This window comes from Haematobia irritans, chromosome 4 (genome assembly GCF_050003625.1).
Source record: "Haematobia irritans isolate KBUSLIRL chromosome 4, ASM5000362v1, whole genome shotgun sequence".
Lineage (NCBI taxonomy): Eukaryota > Metazoa > Arthropoda > Insecta > Diptera > Muscidae > Haematobia > Haematobia irritans.
Window position 1 is genome coordinate 145,808,868 of NC_134400.1, and position 22,232 is coordinate 145,831,099.

Genomic DNA, 22,232 nt, shown 5'->3' on the forward strand with positions numbered 1-22,232 from the left:
TCGGTTCATATTTAGATATAGCTCCAATATATACCTTTCGTCCGATTTGCACTTATATGAAAAGCCAGAGTTTTGTCCTGACTTGCTTCACATTTTGCACGAGAGGTATGTTTAACGGTGTCGGTAAATGTGCCAAATTTGGTTGAAATCGGTTCAGATTTAGATATAACTCCCATATATATCGCTCGCCCGATTTACACACATATGACCACAGAGGCCAATTTTTAACTCCGATTTAGTTCAAATTTTGCACTGTAGCTGTGCGTGCCAAATTTGGTTGGAATCGATATATATCGGCATATATATGTTTTTCTGATTTCGACAAAAATGGTCAAAATACCAACATTTTCCTTGTAAAATCGCCACTGCTTAGTCGAAAAGTTGTAAAAATTATTCAAATTTTCTTCCAATGCTTGGTAAATTTGATTGAAATCGGTTCATATTTAGATATAGCTCCCATATATACCTTTCGTCCGATTTACACTTATATGACCTCAAAAGCCAGAGTTTTGCCCTGACTTGCTTCAAATTTTGCACGAGAGGTATATTTAACGGTGTCGGTAAATGTGCCAAATTTGGTTGAAATCGGTTCAGATTTAGATATAGCTCCCATATATATCTTTCGCCCGGACTATTATGATCCTAGAAGCCAGAGTTTTGGTTCAATTTGGATCAAATTTTGCACACGAAGTACAATTCGTAGTATAGTCATGTGTGCCAAATTTGATTGAAATCGGTTCAAATTTAGATATAGCTCCCATATAAATCTTTCGCCCGATATGGACTAATACGGTCACAGAAGCCAGAGTTTTACCCCAATTTGATTGAAAGTTTGCAATAGGAGTACAATTAGTAGTGTAGTCAAGTGTACAAAATTTGATTGGAATAGGTTCAGATTTAGATATAACTCCCATATATATCTTTCGCCCGATATGGACTAATATGGTCCTAAAAGCCATAGTTTTGGCCCAATTTGGTTGAAGTTTTGCACAGGGAGTAGATTTAGCATTGTAGCTATGCGTGCCAAAGTTGATTGAAATCGGTTCAGATTTAGATATAGCTTCCATATATATTTTTCGCCCGATATGGACTTATATGGCCCCAGAAGCCAGAGTTTTGGCCCAATTTGGTTGAAATTTTGCACTAGGAGTACAATTAGTAATATAGACGTGTGTTCCAAATTTAATTGAAATCGGTTCAGATTTAGATATAGCTCCCATATATATGTTTTTCTGATTTCGACAAAAATGGTCAAAATACCAACATTTTCCTTGTTAAATCGCCACTGCTTAGTCGAAAAGTTGTAAAAATGACTCTAATTTTCCTAAACTTCTAATACATATATATCGAGCGATAAATCATAAATAAACTTTTGCGAAGTTTCCTTAAAATTGCTTCAGATTTAAATGTTTCCCATATTTTTTACTAACATTGTGTTCCACCCTAGTGCATTAGCCAGCTTAAATTTTGAGTCTATAGATTTTGTAAAAGTTTATCAAATTCTGTCCAAATCGAGTGATATTTAAATGTATGTATTTGGGACTAACCTTTATATATAGCACCCAACACATTTGACGGATGTGATATGGTATCGAAAATTTAGATCTACAAAGTGGTGCAGTGTATTATATAGTCGCCCGACTTTAGACTTTCCTTACTTGTTATACCCTTCACCACTACTGTGGTACAGGGTATAATAAGTTTGTGCATTTGTATGTAACGCCAAGAAGGAAAAGTCTGAGACCCATCGTTTAGTATACCGATCGTCTTAGAATTAAATTCTGAGTCGATTTAGCGATGTCCGTCTGTCTGTCTGTCCGTCTGTCTGTCTGTCTGTCTGTCTGTTGATGTATTTTTGTGTGCAAAGTACAGCTCGCAGTTTTAGTCCGATTGTCCTAAAATTTGGTATAGGGTCCTGTTTCGGCTCAAAGACGATCCCTATTGATTTTGGAAAAAATCGGTGCAGATTTAGATATAGCTGCCATATATATTTTTCACCGATCTGGTCATAATTGGCGTGTATATCAACCGATCTTCCTCAAATTCCGTACATCCGAATATTTTTTGAGTCTCGAAAAACTTGCAAAATATCAGCAAAATCGGTTCAGATTTAGATATAGCTCCCATATATAGCTTTCGCCCTATTTACACTCATTTGCCCACAGAGGCCAATTTTTTGCTCCGATTTAGTTGAAATTTTGCATAGGGAGTAGAATTAGCGTTGTAACTATGCGTGCCAAATTTGCTTGAAATCGGTTCAGATTTGGATATATCTCCCATATAAAGCTTTCGCCCGATTTACACTCATATGACCACAGAGGCCAATTTTTAACTCCGATTTAGTTGAAATTTTGCACAGGGAGTAGAATTAGCATTGTAGCTATGCGTGCCAAATTTGGTTGAAATCGGTTCAGATTTAGATATATCTCCCATATATAGATTTCGCCCGATTTACACTCATATGACCACAGAGGCCAATTTTTAACTCCGATTTAGTTGAAATTTTGCACAGGGAGTAGAATTAGCATTGTAACTATGCGTGCCAAATTTGGTTGAAATCGGTTCAGATTTAGATATAGCTCCCATATATATGTTTTTCTGATTTCGACAAAAATGGTCAAAATACCAACATTTTCCTTGTAAAATCGCCACTGCTTAGTCGAAAAGTTGTAAAAATGACTCTAATTTTCCTAAACTTCTAATACATATATATCGAGCGATAAATCATAAATAAACTTTTTCGAAGTTTCCTTAAAATTGCTTCAGATTTAAACGTTTCCCATATTTTTTTACTAACATTGTGTTCCACCCTAGTGCATTAGCCGACTTAAATTTTGAGTCTATAGATTTTGTAGAAGTCTATCAAATTCTGTCCAGATCGAGTGATATTTAAATGTATGTATTTGGGACAAACCTTTATATAGCCCCCAACACACTTGACGGATGTGATATGGTATCGAAAATTTAGATCTACAATGTGGTGCAGGGTATAATATAGTCGGCCCCGCCCGACTTTAGACTTTCCTCACTGGTTTTTTAATAACATTGTGTTCCACCCCAGGGCATTAGCCGACTTAAATTTTAAGTCTATAGATGTGATAGAAGTCTAAAAACTTTTACAATTATTAATCGAGCTTTATGCACAAATTTAGACTAAGTTCCTTAATCAAAATTTTTTTATAAAGTATTTGGACATTAAGTGCCTGTTTCGGTATCAGACTAACATGAAAAATAAGAAGTCTAAAAAATTTTGTTCAGATCGAGTCAGATTTAAATGTATATATATATGGGATAAAACCTTTATATATAGCACCCAACACATTTGACGGATTTGATATGGTATCGAAAATGTGGATCTACAAAGTGGTGCAGGGTATAATATAGTCGGCCACGCCGACTTGAGATTTTCCTTACTTGTTTTTTTTTTTTTGAATTTCTTCCTCGAAGTATTTTTAATTATTTGGATTTTCAAATTGACATTTGTTTGTACGTGCATAGTTTCATTATTATTTAAGGCTAGACATACGCCTAAACGTCTTTATTTTAAAGAAGCCGCATCTTCTCTACGGGAAGGCCAAAACCTTTGGATTCAAATAAACATTTTTTGAGTGTATTTACATTTTCTTTCAAGGCGGGTTCACTTTTTTGGGTCTACATAAACCAATTTCTTTAAGTGTATTATTATTTCAGATTTTTTCTCCTATGATATTTTTTCCATCGAAATTCATAAAAGCCACGAAATAACAAGTGAACGATACAAGCAAAACATGACTTTTATTACTTTTGCTTAAAGGTTCATTCATAACATGTTATTACAACTAGTCAGTCGGTGGTTAGATATTTAACTGTTGGTTTTTCCTTCAATGGATAGCTGGCTGCTTGGCTAAATTTATGTAGATTTAAATTTTCCGATAAATTCATGTTTATTTTAGCAAGACCCCAATCACCTACAAACATAAAAACAACATTGCACTTGCCACGACGACCATAAAGACGAAACCAACCAAATTGTCAGATTGAAGTCAGCCAGGTGGGGACAATGGCACAATAGCATCAAGGCGCTTGTGCGTGTATAGGTGTGTATATGTGTGAGTGTAAAATGTTAACAGTGAACGATTAAATTTTAATAATTTTATTACAACAACAATGTAATTTAATCATGCAATAACATAAATGGTTCCATACATGGCATCGTGACATTTAAAAACCATTCACGTTTGTGTCATTGGACAGATGGAGAATAGCTTAAGAATGATATGCAATTGAACAGTATCTCCATTGTTTTCCCAACACACCAGTTGATAAAAGCTGTGCTTTAGTTTCACTGTTTTTTGTCTAAAACGTGAGAGTTCCTGTACCCATAGACCTTATAATACATAGATGAGCCATGGGTGTCAAACTATGTTTGACAGTTCCGAAGATTAAGAATAAACGAGAAAAATAAGAGCACGCTTACACCCTCAAAAAAAATCGCTTCTTTAACATATGTTCCAAACATATTTTGCAGGAAGCACATATATTAATGGATTCTGCCGAAATATTAATATGTTTGTTTTTTGTGAACATATTATATGTTTGGAAGCATTTTGAGCCCAAAAATATTATATGCTTGGAAGAATTTTCCCCAAAGAAGATTGTGATCATTCCCTCACATAATTTTCACTTCCACGAAATTTTTAGTTCTTGGCACCTTTTTCTGTAATACAAATAATGTTGAAGAAATTATTCAATTTTATAATTTTTTTTTTTTAATTTTACCTTTCGCCTGGGCGGAGAATCGAACCGAGGCCCATACAGTTTGTAAGCCAACACACTATCCACTGGGCTACGTAGTAGTTATAGTCACCAGTAGACAATTATCGTTACAAGTTACATTTATATAGCATACTTTGCAGCGCCCACGAGCCCATGCAAACATAACATTATTTAAAAGAAACATACATTTGTTGGTCACGTGGAGCAGTGGTTAGCATGTCTGCCTTGCATGCAAAGGGTCGTGGGTTCAATTCCTGCTCCGACCGAACCATTTTTTTTTGCAATTTAGACATTTATATTATATTAAATTTTTATAATGAAACTTCGAAATGTGGGTTATTAAAAATTTACAGTCCCCACATACATAAAATTCTCCTCTCAAGGCGAAAACACATGCTGTTTTTTTTCAAATCTCTATGCTCTTGGTTCCGAATGTCTATTCTCTTTACTCCGAATACTCATTCTAATATTCAAATTAAATAATATTTAGACTTAAGCATATAAAATATTTGGCCTTATCATAAAGCAGTTTTACGAAACAACATACAACCGTTTCACAGAAATTGTAAACATATATATGTTTGCTCGAAATTTGTAAATTTATATATGTTTACATTCACACATATTATTTTTATGAAACATTCATACCCCAAACATAATATATTTTAACATATTAACATATGTGTCCCAAACATTTAGTGTTAGTTTAGGAACATTACATGTTGGCATTTAAATATATTGTGTTTAAAAATTGTGCCCGAAACACATTTTGTTTATATCGGAACATATGAAAAACATATTTTTCTAACAGTGTACAATCTCTTTCGTTTTCCTTTTTGTAGTTGCCAATTTTACACAAAATTAGAACGTTTATGATGCAACAGATGATTTATAAATAAATTAATATATTAAAGGTTCATATTTGAACAAAAAATTGTGACCAAAACCGCGAAAATACGAAATTTAATTTTGAGCAGCATTGCTCTGTACGAACAACACATAAGGAAATGCGCGAAAATTAATGTTTGGGACTGACTCTTTACGAAAAAATCAAAACGAAATGTCAGAAAATTAATTTTTGGAACTGACACATTTTTTTTAAAGAGAATAGTGGATCATCTATGTATTATAAGGTCTATGCCTGTACCTACTAAGATTGAGATGCATAGCTGCAACGCGTTGCTTCAGGCTCTCTTCAATGCAACGATTCACTATTTGTTTTTTAATACAATAAGACATTTTACTAACCCTATTTGTATAGTTCTTGTCGTCTAATCTAAACAATTACATCCGCTTTGAATGATCGAATGGAGGTCTATAAATAATTAACCCTACACACAAAGAAAATTTCATTAAAACTCAGCCAACGAAAAATTTTCATTGATATAACGAAACATTTTCATTAATACAATGAAAATGTTCGTTAATAGTACGAAACGTTACGTTAATTAATAGAAAATTCGTTATAATAACGAAATATTTCGTTGTATTAACGAATTTGTTTCGTTGGCTGACTTTTAACGACACATTTCGTTAATATAACGAAACTTTTTCTATTAGTGTTCACTGGAAAACTATTGACCCATTATGAAAGATTATGAAACGTAAATTTGATAATATTATATTAAGGACAATTTTCTTACTTTACTAATCTTACTTTAAAAATTTGTCTCTTTAAATTTAATACACGAATGGTTGAAATTTGCATTCTTCTGTTAATGTCGTATGTCCTTGAAGTAAGGCAATTTTTACTTAAAGTAAAGAAAAATATTTTTGAGTGAAACAAATGATCATTAAATTAACTGAGATGATTATTAAATAAACGGAGTTATTGACTCTAAAGTCTAAAGTTGAGCGGGGCCGACTATACTATACCCTTCACCACAGAGTAGACCAAAATTGTTGGTACCATCTCAAATCAATCAAATTTATTGCGAACTATATAAAGCTCTATAGGAACATACATGTATTTAATATAGAGGCGAGTTGGACAATTTGTTTTACACTTCTACAAATTCTCTACAATTAAAAACAAGTAAGTAAAGTAGAAAGTCGGGCGGGGCCGACGAAATCATACCCTAAACCACCCTTACTGAATTAGTAATCATAAACATTTGTGGGGTAACATTGATATAGGTGTGGGAGATAAACCGCAGTTGCATATTTAAGAAAATTAAGGGGTACATGTCTATGGGTGCTTTGTGTCAATCTGACTATAGCTCATAGTCAATGTTGCCAGGGAAAATGTTCGGTTTACCTTACAAGGACAAAAAAAAAATCCCTACTTTCCCATATATTCACAAACAATTTTCCCTACAATATTTTTCGTTAAATTTAAAAAAAAAAACAAGTAAGGAAAGTCTAAAGTCGGGCGGGGCCGACTATATTATACCTTGCACCACTTTGAAGATCTAAATCTTCGATACCACATCACATCCGTCAAATGTGTTGGGGGCTATATATAAAGGTTTGTCCCAAATACATACATTTAAATATCACTCGATCTGGACAGAATTTTATAGACTTCTACAATATCTATAGAGTCAAAATTTAAGTCGGCTAATGCACTACGGTGGAACACAATGTTAGTAAAAAAATATTGGAAACATTTAAATCTGAAGCAATTTTAAGGAAACTTCGCAAAAGTTTATTTATGATTTATCGCTCGATATATATGTATTAGAAGTTTAGGAGAATTAGAGTCATTTTTACAACTTTTCGACTAAGCAGTGGCGATTTAACAAGGAAAATTTTGATATTTTGACCTTTTTTGTCGAAATCAGAAAAACATATATATGGGAGCTATATCTAAATCTGAACCGATTAAAATCAAATTTTGCACACTTGACTATACTACTAATTGTACTCCTAGTGAAAAATTTCAACCAAATTCGGCCAAAAATCTGGCTTCTGGGGCCATATAAGTCCATATCGGGCGAAAGATATATATGGGAGCTATATCTAAATCTGAACCGATTTCAATCAAATTTGGCACACTTGACTATACGACTAAGTGTTATGTTTGTACAAAATTTCAAGGAAAACGATATACAACTCTGGCTGCTGGGTACATATTAGTGCATATCGGGCGAAAGATATATATGGGAGCTATATCTAAATCTGAACCGATTTCTTCCAAAATCAATAGGGTTCTATTCTGACCCAAATTGGGAACATGTGCCAAATTTGCGACCTAGACTTTGATCACAAAAATGTGTTCACAGACAGACGGACGGACGGACGGACGGACAGACGGACATGGTTATATCGACTCAGGGACCAACCCTGAGCATTATTGCCAAAGACACCATGTGTCTATCTCGTCTCCTTCTGGGTGTTACAAACATATGCACTAACTTATAATACCCTGTTCCACAGTGTGGCGCAGGGTATAATTACAAAACAAAAATGGTTCTAAGTACTTTATTATCTTAAAACATGAATATGCAACGTATATAACTTAGAATATAAATTTGTATTACCACCACGGTTGCCACAGTTGGTAGAATTCTACTCAAATTAGTAACCTTTTTTGTTAAATCTCTATAAAAATAAAATTTTGGAAAAAGTTTCTATAAACAAATTTTTGTGAGAAATTTTTCTATAGAAATAAAATTTTGACAATACATTCTATAGAAATAAAAATTTGAGAAAAAAATTCCATAGAAATAAAGTTTTGAGAAAATTTTTTATAGAAATAATATATTGAAAAAAATCTATAGAAATGCAATTTTGACAAAATTTTCTATAGAAATAATATGTTGACAAAATTTTCAACAGTAATAAAGTCTTGACAAAAAAATTTATAAAAATATTTGTTTGGTAGATTTGTGGTAATTTGTGGTAATCTTCAAATTGTTTTAGAATTTTTTGGCACGAGTGGTAACTGTTGTTACCACACATTGTTAAAGATCAAGCCTTGCCGGATTCTAATTTCCTCCTCTAGAGCCACCAAAATGTAAAAATTATTACAAATTGTGTTGAGTGAAAATGTCCCTACATTGTGGCCCTACGTCCCTACAAGACGCTAAATATTAGAAAAACCCTACATATAGGGAATTTCCCCTACTTCTAGTAACACTGGCTGTAGTTGATATTGCACCTATGGAGTTAGTATGCCATTAATATTGAGCCCATTATTAAAAAAGAGAAAATCGTTCAATTAGTGTGGATAAATTTGTAAAAATCGAGCAATATTCTTATATAAGAGCTACAAGTACGTATAAGTTCTATCGGCTAGTACATCAAAATTTGAAATTTGAGTAACATTGGTCAGTAAATAAGAGTACTATGGCCAAATTTGGGAAAATCGAGCGATGCATATATATGGAAGCTATATCTAAATCTGAACCAATTTTTATAATATTTTGCGGGTTTGATTAATACCACAAAAGGTTACCTTGTGCAAGATTTGAGAAAGATCAGTTAAGAAATGAGGCCTGTATGGTCAAACATAAGGTTATTAGGGGCGAATTTTTCAAAATCGGGTGATACATATATGGGAGCTATATATACATCTGAACCGATTTCGATGAAATTTTGCACATATAGTTAGTACTATAGAGGACTGGATCTAGCCAACTTTTAGTAAGATCGTTTAATAAATAAGGGTTCTATGGCCAAATTTGGGATAATCGGGCTATACATATATATGGGAGCTATATCTAAATCTGAACCGATTTCGATGATTTTTTGCACATATAGTTAGTGGTATAGAAGACTACATTTAGCCAAATTTGGGTAAGATCGGTTGATAAATAAGGGTTTCATGGCCACATTTAGAAAAATCGGGCGGCACATATATATGGCTAAATCTGAACCGATTTCGATGATTTTTTGCACATATAGTAAGTGCTATAGAATATTATATTTAGCCACTTTTGAGTAAGATCGGTTGATAAATAAAGGTTTTGTGGCCAAATTTGGGAAAATCGGGCGATACATATATATGAGAGCTATATCTAAATCTGAACCGATTTGGATAAAATTTTGCAGACTTGAAGGGCGAAAAAGATTACCTTTTGCCAAATTTGGTGACGATCCGCTTGAAAAAACGCGCAACGTGACCCCATTTGTCGAAATCGGGTGATACATATATGGGAGCTATATCTAAATTTGATCCGATTTCTTCCAAATTCAACAGCCGTCCTTGTGCCCAAAAAACTCCCTGTACCAAATTTCATCAAAATCGGTTAATAATTGCGACCGGAATCCTGTGAACAACAAATACATGGACAGACGGACGGACGGACACCAAGCGCTAGATCGACTCAGGAGGTGATTCTGATTCTGAGCTTTAAAATACACATACGTTTTATTTTAATTTTCTACAATCGTTTTGGTATTGCTTTTGTGGGTTTTTATTCAGAAATTTATGAAAAACGCTAATGTTATGATATTTTCCGACGCAAACGGCAGTACATTTGAGAGACACGTCGATGCAAACTTTATGATATTTTGTTGGCAGAGTCCTCTGGTGCCTCAGTTTTGCTATGACAAGACTCCATCTTCTTCTCAATTATCTTTGTCGGAGCCTTATCTAAATCTCAAATGTTCTCTGTCATTACAGTTAATAAATCCAAATTTTTGAAAATAGGGCAATTGATTTATATAAGCGCTACATGTAAGTCTAAATACGATCGGCTAATACACGCAGAAAAGAAACATGATTGCCACAATCATATTCGAAGAGCAAAATGATAGGAGCTATTTTTGCGGCGACCATGTAACATTTTAATCTGCAACCATGTTGGCTCAGTGAACAAGGTTCTAAGAAAAATATAATTGTCCTTATCTAAAATGTTATTATATTGTTGAATAGAAACTTGTTTGAATGAAAAGACAATGGTCACGATTTAACATGTTATGGTATTCATCAAAAATGTTTTTCTTCTACTTAAAAGAACATGGTCACAACCTAAAATGTTTTGATCTTTATGAAAAAACTTGTTTCGTCGCCAAAAAAAGGACGCCACTTGAGAAAAGAAAACACAAACATAACTTTATTTATTTGTTTTTATTTATTTAAAAACTAATTTATTGTTTATTTGCATTTATAATGTCGTGCAAGCAAACATCACGTATTTTTACACACTCTATTTTGGTTCAATTTCAACAATAAATAATCATTCCATATTTACGTCGTGCCTATCAAACGCAGGCATCATGTATTTGCAAATAAAAATAAATTATTCCATAAGCAAAATGCAGAACAGAAACCAAGTAAATTTTTTCAATTACACTTTCCTTTTTCATGTTCACATAAAACCACGTGCCACTTCTGAATAAAAACTTAACACAAAACACAGTAATTCCATATTCTCCGTCCATTTCAAGCAACAATCAACACGCGACTGACGCGCAACATGAAAATTGTGTGTACATACTCAATGTTTTTATAAAATTCTTTTCGCTGCAAAAAAGTTAGAAAATTAAATGGTCACGAAAAAATGTACATGGTCTTTATGGCCATATAATGGTTCTAGAAATGTCTATACCTAACCTATAAAAATATTTTTTTACCTGGAAAAAAGTCGAAAAATTGAATGGTCAGGTACATGATCTTCCTGACCATGTACACCCAAAGAAAAAATACTTTCCTCCGGAACGAAATTTTAGACAAACGAAATTCACTTTTCGTATAAAGTATTTTCGTTTAAATCAAATTAATCCGAATTTATGATAAACGATTCAACGATTGTCTTTAATTTTCATTTAAAGAAAATTTTTTAGCGACAACAGAAAACTTTAATTTCGTTCCTCAGAAAAGAAAACTCTTCTCTCAGTGTAATGGTCTCAAATTCTATCATCTAAATAGTATAACATGTTTGCGGCATTTGAGAACCATTTAAGTGCTTATTGCCAGCATAACTTTTTCTCTGCTCGAAAATTATTTTTACAAAGACAAAATACATGGTTTTTGCGACATTTATATGCTCTAGATAAGCATTAAATGGATGCGGCAACCATGTCCAAACATTATTTTTCTGTGCGTGTACATGTACATTTGAGCAACATTGGTTACTAAATAAGAGTATTATGGCCAAATTTGGGAAAATCGAGCGATACATATATATGGGAGCTATATCTAAATCTGAACCGATTTGGACGATATATTTCAGTTTTGGTTGATACCACAGAAGGTTACCTTGTGCTAATTGAGTGTAAGATCGGGTGCTAAATAAGGCTATTATGGTCAGAAATAAAGTTATAAGGGGTAAATTTTTCAAAAATGGGCGATACATATATATGGGAGCTATATTAAATCTGAACCTATTTGGATTATATTTTGCAGGTTTTGTTGATATTACAGGATATTACTTTGTGCTAAATTTGAGTAAGATCGGTTAATAAATGAGGCCACTATGATCACAAATAAGGTTATAAGGGGCAAATTTTTCAAAATCGAACGCTAAAGGGTGATACGGTCAAAATTTGGTCAATATAAACTTGACGTATTTCTTTCAATTTTGCAATTAAAAAACCTGAACACCCCTCATTTTGAAGGTGTGTGTGTGTGCAGAATGTTGCTCCTATTTTGATTTTGGAATTCACTCTTCAGTTGTCATAATGCCGTCCAAGCAAGAAGAGCTGCGTATCAAAATTTTGCTCGCGCATCGTGAAAATCCGAGCTACTCGCACGCAAAGCTGGCAAAATCGCTAAAAGTTGCCAAATCAACCGTTACAAATGTAATTAACGTGTTTGGGGAACGTTTGTTGACAGCCAGGTAGTCTGGATCGGGGGGAAATCGAAAACCGGAAGCCGCTGAGATGACAAAGAGAGTTGCCGGTAGTTTCAAGCGAAACCCTAACCTCTCTCTCCGAGATGCCGCAAATAAGCTGGGTGTATCGTCTACAACCGTGCATCAAGCCAAAAAACGAGCCGGAATATCGACTTACAAGAAGGTAGTGACTCCAAATCGCGATGATAAACAAAATACGATGGCCAAAGCGCGCTCCCGGAGACTGTACACGACGATGCTGACGAAGTTTGACTGCATGGTAATGGACGACGAAACCTACGTCAAAGCCGACTACAAGCAGCTTCCGGGACAGGAGTTTTATACGGCAAAAGGAAGGGGAAAGGTAGCAGATATTTTCAAGCACATAAAACTGTCAAAGTTCGCAAAGAAATATCTGGTTTGGCAAGCCATCTGTACCTGTGGCTTGAAAAGCAGCATTTTCATAGCTTCCGGGATGGTCAACCAAGAAATTTACGTGAAAGAGTGTTTGAATAAACGTCTGTTGCCTTTCCTGAAGAAACACGGTTGTTCCGTACTGTTTTGGCCGGATTTGGCATCTTGCCATTACGGTAAAAAGGCCACGGAGTGGTACGCCGCCAACAACGTGCAGGTTGTTCCCAAGGACAAGAACCCTCCCAACACGCCAGAGCTCCGCCCAATTGAGAAATACTGGGCTATTGTCAAGCGGAACCTAAAGAAGACCAAAAAAACTGTTAAGGACGAGCAGCAGTTCAAGGCAAACTGGCTTTCTGCGGCGAAGAAGGTGGACAAGGTGTCTGTACAAAATCTGATGGCAGGTGTCAAGCGTGAGGCCCGGCAATTCGGATTTGGAATAGCGAAAGCCTAACTGAATATTTTTACTGAATTTTATACTAATTGAACTTGAAAAAGAAATTTAATTCGATTTTTAAATAAACGATTTCACCGGAAAACGCGTGTACCCTTGAACAAATTTTGACCGTATCACCCTTTATGGGGGCTATACCTAAATCTGAACCGATTCAATTAAAATCAAACTTGACCATACTATCAAATATACTTCTTGTGCAAAATTTTAAGCAAATTAGAGAAAAAATCTGGCTTCTAGAGTCATATATGTGCATATCGGGCGTAAGATATATATGGGGGCTATATCTAAATCTGAACCGACTTCAACCAAACTCGGCATGCGTAGCTAGAATATTAATTATGCTACCTATGCAAAATTTCAAGTAAATCGGAGTAAAACTGTGGTCTCGGGGTGAACATTTTTTTCTGGTGGCCATGTAAGTGTATATCGGACAATAGATATATGTTATATGGGAGTATCTAAATCTGAACCGATTTCCTTATCCATTCAATTACAGAATTATTTCCAAAAAAAGCGATTTGGAACCACTGCGTGCCAGCGTAGAAAGACTTCTGACCTACATCGATAACAACTACTTGTGCCAAGTTTCAAGTCGATAGCTTGTTTCGTTCGGAAGTTAGCGTGATTTCAACAGACGGACGGACGGACGGACATGCTTTGATCGACTCAGAATTTCGCCACGACCCAGAATATATATACTTTATGGGGTCTTAGAGCAATATTTCGATGTGTTACAAACGGAATGACAAAGTTAATATACCCCCATCCTATGATGGAGGGTATAAAAATGGATAAAACAAGTATATACGGCCGCAAGTTCGGCCAGGCCGAATCTTATGTACCCACCACCATGGATTGCGTAGAAACTTCTACGAAAGACTATCATCCACAATCGAATTACTTGGGTTGTGGTATCTTAAAACTTCTTGACATCGTTTTCTAAATTGTGATTTAGTCCATACATGGTATATATTAGACAAAAAAGTTATGTATAGTTAAGTCTACAAATAATTGCGAATCGATATGGACTTTTTGTACGTAGAGAGCCAGAATTGAAATATGGGGGTCGCTTATATGGGGGCTATATACAATTATGAACTTGATATGGACCAATTTTTGTGTGATTGGGGATCGATTTATCTGAGGGCCATATATAACTATAGACCGATGTGGACCTAGTTAGGCATGGTTGTTAACGACCATATACTAGCACAATGTACCAAATTTCAACTCACTCGGATGAAATTTGCTCCTCCAAGAGGTTCCAAAACCAAATCTCGGGATCGGTTTATATGGGGCTATGTACGATTCTGGACTGATATCGACCACTTTTGGCATGGTTGTTAAATATTATATACTACCACCACGTACCAAATTTCAAGCAGATCGGATGAATTTTGCTTCTCCAAAAGGCACCGGAGGTCAAATCTGGGGATCGGTTTATATGGGAGCTATATATAATTATGGACTGATAGGAACCAATTCCCGCATGGTTGTTGGGTACCATATACTAACATCACGTACCAAATTCCAACCGAATGGGAAGAATTTTGCTCTTCCAAGGGGCTCTGGAGGTCAAATCTGGGGATCGGTTTATATGGGGCCCATATATAATTATGGACCGATATCGACCAATTTTTGCATGGGAGTTTGAGGCCATATATTAACACCACGTACCAAATTTCTGAATCAGATGAATTTTGGTCTTCCAAGAGGTTCCGGAGGTCAAATCTGGTGATCGGTTTATATGGGGGCTATATATAATTATGAACCGATGTGGACCAATTTTTGCATGGTTGTTAGAGACCATATACTAACACCATGTACCAAATTTCAGCCGGATCGGATGAAATTTGCTTCTCTTAGAGGCCTCGCAAGCCAAATCGGGGGATCGGTTTATATGGGGGCTATATATAATTATGGACCGATGTCGACCAATGTTTGCATGGTTGTTAGAGACCATATACTAACACCATGTACCAAATTTCAGCCGTATCGGATGAAATTTGCTTCTCTTAGAGGCCTCGCAAGCCAAATCGGGGGATCGGTTTATATGGGGGCTATATATAATTATGGACCGATGTGGACCAATTTTTGCGTGGTTGTTAGAAACCATATACTAACACCATGTACCAAATTTCAGCGGGATCGGATGAAATATGCTTCTGTTAGAGGCTCCACAAGCCAAATCTGAGGGTCCCTTTATATGGGGGCTATACGTAAACATGGACCGATATGGCCCATTTGCAATACCATCCGACCTACATCAATAATAACTACTTGTGCCAATTTTCAAGTCGATAGCTTGTTTCGTTCGGAAGTTAGCGTGATTTCAACAGACGGACGGACGGACATGCTCAGATCGACTCAGAATTTCACCGCGACCCAGAATATATATACTTTATGGGGTCTACCCCCCTTCCTATGGTGGTGGGTATAATAAAAAGAAAACTTAGTTAAAACTGTTCAAGAGGCTTTGCAGCATATACTGAATTTTACCGTATAAATTTGTCTTGTTTAGTTTTCTTGCTTTTGTGTCGTTAACATTGAATATTTTATCAGCTGGCAAAAAAATTGGGGCATTAGAGGGTTAAGTTGTCGTTAACATGTGTTTAATAGCACATGAAAAAAAAACAGGAAAAATCGAATAAATTGAAATTTGTTACCTAGAGAGTCAAGTACACAAAACTTAATTTTAAAAGAGAATTCTGTCTTAACCCTTATACTACACGGATGAAAAAGACTGTTTTTCATATGTTTGGCTATAAACATTATATGTTTGGAAAACACATTTTTAAACACAATATTTTTGAGTGCAAGCATATAATGTTCATAAACTAGCATAACATATTTGGGACGTATATGTTAATATGTTAGAACATATTATGTTTGGGACATGAAATGTTTGTAAATATAATATGCTTTGATGCAAACATATATTAATTTAGAAATAGCCTATAAACATATATGTGTTTAGTAGCTTTGAGCGCTATTTAACAGGGAGCGATATTGAATTAAGTTGGTGGTTGTTGCTTGTTATTACAAAATTAACATTTTATTTTTCCTTGGGCAATTGATCAGCTACTTCTTTGATCCTTACAAACTGTGTGGTCCGCTGTTCGAATCCCCGTCCGGCAAAAGGTAAAATTAAAATAAAAAAAAATCATAAAATTGAATAATTTCTTCTACAATGTTTGTATCACAGAAAAAAGTGTTAAGAACTAAAAAATCTCGTGGAAGTGAGAAAAATGTGGGGGAATATACAATTAGGCAGAAACAAAATTTTGAGCATTCAGGTCGAAAACCTATATTGTTAGCGCCTATATTACCTGTTTGTTTTCATAATTCATTGCGATTGTAAATAAATAAATAAATAAATAAAATTTTGAGCACAATATTGTTTGGGAGAAATTTTTTTAAGCATATAATATTTTTGGGTGCAAAATGCTTCCAAACATATTATATGTTCACATAATAACATATTGTTTTTTGGAAGACAACATTATTGAATTTGGATGCAAAAATACAAAATGTTTGGAACTTAGACTACCCAAACATATATTGTTTAGACCAATATGCTTTCAAACATATATTGGAAGAGAGCAAACATATAAATGTTTGGGCAATACCCAAAAATGTATATGCTTGAAGCAAAATATGTTACAGAAGCGATATTTTGTAAGGGTGTACGTTGGGTATTAGGTCGTATTTTTCATCACCGAATTTTTATTGTTGGATTATAATTAAAAGTTCTTACTACTCAGCATGAATTCAGCATATGTCACCAATTCATGCACTGAGTGATAGAAATTTTTAATTATATTCGAAAGAAATGCGGTGATCAAAAATACGACATGGGTCATCAAATGACCCCAACGTAGTATAAGGGTTAAAAGTATCCTCACATAAATTCTCCGCTTCTTTGGCTCGGAATCATTACCACAATCATTAGTGAAAAATCGTTGGAATCGGGCATGCTTTTTTTCAATGCGAGCGATGATTCTAATCCAATCTATTTATATGTACATTATATCTAACTATTTAAAGGTTGAAATATCTAAAACGTTTACAATCCTTAGTTTATTCTCGGCTAGGATATAGACACCATAAATATGTACCAATACTCTCCATTACAGAGTGATATTGAGTTATTAGACATATATCTTATTTATAAAATCACGAGAACATATGTATATATTGTGGCCTCTCCATCATCTCCATAGTAGCTAAATACATCCCTTATAAAGCCAAAATATTGAATTGAACCTGAAGAATTTATTTGCATTGTACATTCTCGCTCGTATTTACTTCACATGGGTAATTTTTTGAATGCACTTCAATCCGTCTCCATTGAATGGTTGCAACTTCAATTGGATATGAGTGTCCACATCTGCCTTTGGAACGATCGATTTTCTCACGCTCCTTATTGGATTTGGAACACGAGTGTAGTGCACGCGATTTGTTTACATGGTACGAGTATAAAAGTAACAGAAAATTGTGTCGCTGTTATCTCCGAGGGAATAGCATTGTGCCCAGCAGACAAAGCTGGAAGAAGGGTACTGCTCATACAGTAACAGGATTGTTGAACGCTTTCAGCATAGGAAGGAAAAAACAAACAATGACCCATTGCGGATAACACACGTTCGACTTCATGAAGATTTCGTTACGTAGATTGGGTAAGGAATCCCCAATTGTCTAAAACTAAAATAAAATAGCCTCGACGAAATGTTAAATGTTAAGATAAAATTAATTAGTTTTAATGAAAATTGATCTTTTTGTAGTGCTAATGGCATTTTTTTGGTGTTCGGTCGAAGCAGGAATCGAACCCACGACTTGTGTATGCAAGGCGGGCATGCTAACCACTGCACCACGGTGGCTCCCTATATTCTGGGTCTTGGTAAAATTCTGAGTCGATCATCCGTCCGTCTGTTGAAATCACGCTAACTTCCGAACGAAACAACCTATCGACTTGAAACTTGGCACAAGTAGTTGTTATTGATGTAGGTTAGGTTATGTGGCAGCCCGATGCCATATCGGTTCACTTTTACGTATAGCCCCCATATAACGGCTTGCGTAGCCTCTAAAAGAAGCAAATTTCATCCGGTCCGGCTGAAATTTGGTATATGGTGTTGGTATATAGTCTCTAAAAAGTTCATAATTATATATAGACCCCATATAAACCAATCCCCAGCGGAGTCTCAACGAGAAGCAAATTTCATCCGATCCGCCTGCAATTTGGTACATGATGTTGGTATATGGTCTCTAACAACCATTCACAAATTGGTCCACATCGATTCATAATTATATATAGCCCCCATATAAACCGATCCCCAGCTAACAACCATGCCAAAACTGGTCCATATCGGTCTATAGTTGTATATAGCCGATCTCCAATCACACAAAAATTTTTCCATATCGGTTCATAATCACGGTTGCCACTCGAACCAAAAATAATCTACCAAAATTTTATTTCTTTAGAAAATTTTGTCAAAATTTTATTTCTATACAAAATTTTGTGAAAATTTTATTTCTATAGAAAATTTTGTTAAAATTTTATTTCTATAGAAAATTTTGTCAAAATGTTGTTTGTATAGAAAATTTTGTGCAAATTTTATTTCTATAGAAAATTTTGTTAAAATTTTATTCGGTTAATAATCATGGTTACCACTCGAGCCAAAAATAATCTACCAAAATTTTAAAGGTTATTTGTTAAGAGCTTGATAACTTTTTTTTTTTTTTTAAACGCATAAAATTTGCAAAATCTCATCGGTTCTTTATTTGAAACGTTAGATTGGTCCATGACATTTACTTTTTGAAGATAATTTCATTTAAATGTTGACCGCGGCTGCGTCTTAGGTGGTCCATTCGGAAAGTCCAATTTTGGGCAACTTTTTCGAGCATTTCGGCCGGAATAGCCCGAATTTCTTCGGAAATGTTGTCTTCCAAAGCTGGAATAGTTGCTGGCTTATTTCTGTAGACTTATTTCTATAGAAAATTTTGTCAAAATTTTATTTCTATAGAAAATTTTGTCAAAATTTTATTTCTATAGAAAATTTTGTCAAAATTTTACTTCTATACAATATTTTGTTAAAATTTTATTTCTATGGAAAATTTTGTCAACATTTTATTTCTATATATAATTTTGTTAAAATTTTATTTCTATAGAAAATTTTGTTAAAATTTTATTTCTGTAGAAATTTTTATCAAAATTTTATTTCTATAGAATATTTTGTCAAAATTTTATTTCTATAGAAAATTTTGTCAAAATTTTATTTCTATAGAAGATTTTGTTAAAATTTTATTTCTATTAACAATTTTGTCAAAATTTTATTTCTGTAGAAAATTTTGTCAAAATTTTATTTCTATAGAAAATTTTGTTAAAATTTTATTTTTATACAAAATTTTGTTAATATTTTATTTCTATAGAAAATTTTGTCAAAATTTTATGGTTGCCACTCGAGCCAAAATAATCTACCAAGATTTTATTTCTATAGAAAATTTTGTCAAAATTTTATTTCTATAAAAAATTTTGGCAAAATTTTATTTCTATAGAAAATGTTGTTAAAATTTTATTTGATTAATAATCATGGTTGCCACTCGAGCAAAAATAATCTACCAAAATTTTATTTCTATAGAAAATTTTGTCAAAATTGTATTTTTTAGAAAATTTTGTTAAAATTTTATTTCTATAGAACATTTTGTTAAAATTTTGATTCTATAGAAAATTTTGTCAAAATTTTATTTCTATAGAAGATTTTGTGAAAATTTTATTTCTATAGAAAATTTTGTTAAAATTTTATTTCCATAGAAAATTTTGTTAAAATTTTATTTCTATAGAAAATTTTGTTAAAATTTTATTTCTGTAGAAAATTTTGTCAAAATTTTATGTCTACTTTGTCAAACTGAATTATATACGTATTGGATCTATCTTTTTTTATTTAATATATACCACGTATGGACTTACATATAATTTAGAAGATGGTGTTAGTAGGTTTTAAGATACCTTGCCATCGGCAAGCGTTACCGCAACTTAAGTAATTCGATTGTGAATGGCAGTGTTTAGAAGAAGTTTCTACGCAATCCATGGTGGAGGGTACATAAGCTTCGGCCTGGCCGAACTTACAGCCGTTTATTCTTATTTTGTTTGAAGAGCTCGATATGGTGTCAGTGTCATAAGCAGAAATACTCCATGTCCATAAAATGGCAAATTCAAACTCTTCTTCAAATATAAATTATGACGTGATGTGAGAAAACTTAAACAAAACAACAACCCAATTTTTTTTTGTTTTAATTTTCTGGCTCGGCACTGCAGCCAATTTAAATCTATTTTAGTTCATGGTTATTATTATTTTTTAATTAAAAAATCTCCAATATACGAGAGTTAATTGAACTAAAAATGGGAAAAAATTATAAAGACGTTTTAGCATTTGGAAAATTGGAGTTCACATTTTTTGCTTTAAACTAAGAAAATTTCTTAACAAGTGAAAAACTTAATTATGGCTAATACATTTTCTTTTTTGATTTTTTGAAAAATATTTACTTATGGTTGTAATATCGGCATTCTTAATACAGCTTAGTTAAAATTTTATAAAATTAACTAACATTTTCATATCATAATCTCATATCTCTCATTACTACGTGTTTTTTCAGCACTTTTTTCTGCAAAACAAAGTGGCAAAATTATTCGATTTGTTTAATTTTTCCAAATTTTACATTTCATCCAGATGGAGAATCGGTCCGCGGACTATAAAGTTTTTAAACACAGTATGGTCCGCGTAGCTCTTATTGTTATCAACAAGCAGTTATCTCTATATCCACCAACGCCCAAGCAACCCACACTGTCAAGCAGTTTATAGACCACATTTATGGACACACACAAGCTGATATAAAGAAAGTGTATTAAAAACAAGTATATACGGCCGTAAGTTCGGCCTGGCCGAAGCTTATGTACCCTCCATCATGGATTGCGTAGAAACTTCTTCTAAACACTGCCATTCACAATCGAATTACTTAAGTTGCGGTAATGCTTGCCGATGGCAAGGTATCTTAAAACCTCCTAACACCATCTTCTAAATTATATGTAAGTCCATACGTGGTACATATTAAATAAAAAAAGATAGATCCAATACGTATATAATTCAGTTTGACAAAGTAGACATAAAATTTTGACAAAATTTTCTACAGAAATAAAATTTTAACAAAATTTTCTATAGAAATAAAATTTTCACAAAATTTTGTATAGAAATAAAAATTTTGACAAAATTTTTTATAGAAAAAAAATTTTGACAAAAATTTCTACAGAAATAAAATTTTAACAAAATTTTCCATAGAAATAAACTTTTGACAAAATTTTCTATAGAAATAAAATCTTGGTAGATTATTTTTGGCTCGAGTGGCAACCATGATTATGAACCGAATAAAATTTGAACAAAATTTTCTATAGAAATAAAATTTTGACAAAATTTTCTATAGAAATAAAATTTTGACAATGATGAAAATTTTATTATGAACCGAAAAAAATTTTTACAAAATTTTTTCTAGAAATAAAATTTTGACAAAATTTTCTATAGAAATAAAATTTTGACAAAATTTTCTATAGAAATAAAATTTTGGTAGATTATTTTTGGCTCTAGTGGCAACTATGATTATGAACCGATATGGACCAATTTTTGTGTGGTTGAACCAATTTTGGTATGGTTGTTAGCGACCATATACTAACACCACGTTCCTAATTTTAACCGGATCGGATGAATTTTGCTCCTCCAAGAGGCTCCGGAGGTCAAATTTGGAGAACGTTTTATATGGGGGCTATATATAATTATGGACCGATATGGACCAATTGTGGCACGGTTGTTAAAGATCATATACTAACACCATGTTCCAAA